Here is a 2,034-nt window from a genome sequence, read left to right as displayed (position 1 = left end):
TTACTTAAAAAAAATTCTTTCTCAAAAATTGATATAATATACAAAATATTATATACTTTTAACATTTTACTTTTGCAGACATCATAAAAAAAAAGTAAAAAGTCTCGGCATGTATAGTTTCAAATACCAGAAAAATCATATGTCATGAATATAAGAAAAAAAGTGTGATGCGAAGAAGAAGGTGCAAGATAGGCTTGATGCAAAGGACTACATGGTCGTAGTATGTTACCAAACATGAGAAAGAAATATGATGGGGCATAAGATTTCAAGATTGATTTGTGCTAAATCAATGTGGTTAACATTCACACTTTCGTTCCCGATATTCGGACATTTACCGATCCATCACGACCTAACCCAACCGACCTAGCTATCCAAACCTCTGAGAAATCCTCAGGATCCTCATAACCTCGCTGATTCTTGAAAAGTGGGACCTCTTCTTCAAAGATAAGATAACTTAAGTCATCTATAAAAGGAGAGTTCAACTACTCTACCAGGTATGATCAACTCTACTCCGTACTCTTATTTTCTACCTCTCTAGATCTTTGTCTTGAGCGTCAGAGTGTCTTTTCGAGTATTACTCTACCGCTTCAAGGATCCAGTCACGCCATCCCGCCAAATCGATGAGTACCTAAACCACCTTCTCACCCAAACAAGTGATTCACTATACCTTCAGGTAATGTCTTATACAAGTTTCATGCTGAGCAAAATGTGTTTTCACATCCCATGAGCAAGTAGTGCATCTACTCTCTAGAAATATGGCATGTCATAGACTACGTACTTATATATTATTTTTTTTTCATTTCCAACAATTTTTTAAGAGTAAATACTGTTTTTGGCCCATGTCGTTTTTGAAAAAAGACAAGTCGTCCTTTAACGTTTGAAAAATAACAAATCAGTCCCTATCCACTTCTTTTGTTAGACAATTAGGTCTTTTTGTAGCTCTTTCTGCATTTAGAGTTGGCAAAAAAAGTTGAGATGAAACGTTTAAGGTGTGACATGACTTGCACACATCTTACGTAGATAGATGCCTATTCGTTGAGACTATTAAATTTCCACACACTCACCAAAATGACATCATTTTCCTTTGGTAAAATTTACAGATTTATTTTGTTATCAAATTTATCAAGTAATAAAATTCAGATAATATATTTATCTATCTATTATGTTTAGTTTTTTATTTAATATACTAATTAATTTCTTTTCCAAACTTAACAAAAACTTGGGTTCAAACCTTATTTTCATTAATTTTTGAGATTTTCACCTGAATGATTTGATTGAATCGATTTTATCGGTCGTTTCTATCGGTTTTGACCGATTTTTATCGGTTCTCAACTTGAAACGGTCTTAAAACTAAACTGGACCAATTCTGATAACTACGACATTAAGGCTGTGTTTGTTTACCGGTATGAAACTCTAATAAGAAACACAACTTATTTTTTATTTTTCTTTCATTATGCTTGTTAATTTTTCATAATTATAATTATATTTTTTATTATGATATTTTTCTTTTCAAATTTTTTGAATGAAAAAAATAAGAATAGATTAGACTCTCATAATTTGTTCTAATTTATCATCATACAAAAAATAAAAATATTAATTTTTGTGTCTTATTCTCAATGTCTTATCTTACCATATTCTCAGAACTAAACACAATCTAAGTAATCAAAATAATCTTCAAAAATATTCTAATAGTTTCTATCATTCTTCTTCAATTTTAGATAAAACCATTGTCGTTAATTATTACATCACAAATAGATTTTTCAAGTGAAATTTCAGTTAGAACTAGTAGTCCTATGTGGGAGTAGTGGATGGGTAATAAAAAAATTGTGTGTAATTCATTATAATATTAATTGGTGTGGTTTTTTATATGAATTTTTATTTTTTGTATTTTAAATAATAAATCAGACCTTTAGATTTAAAGAATAAAGAATAATTAAATTTATAAAAAATTTGAAAGTCAGATTTTATAATGCAGATTTGATTTATGTTAAAATAAATTTTTTTCATCGTAAAGTAAATTACAGGGTCTGATTT

This window comes from Arachis ipaensis, chromosome B03 (assembly GCF_000816755.2).
Source record: "Arachis ipaensis cultivar K30076 chromosome B03, Araip1.1, whole genome shotgun sequence".
Lineage (NCBI taxonomy): Eukaryota > Viridiplantae > Streptophyta > Magnoliopsida > Fabales > Fabaceae > Arachis > Arachis ipaensis.
Note: the sequence above shows the minus strand (reverse complement) of the source record.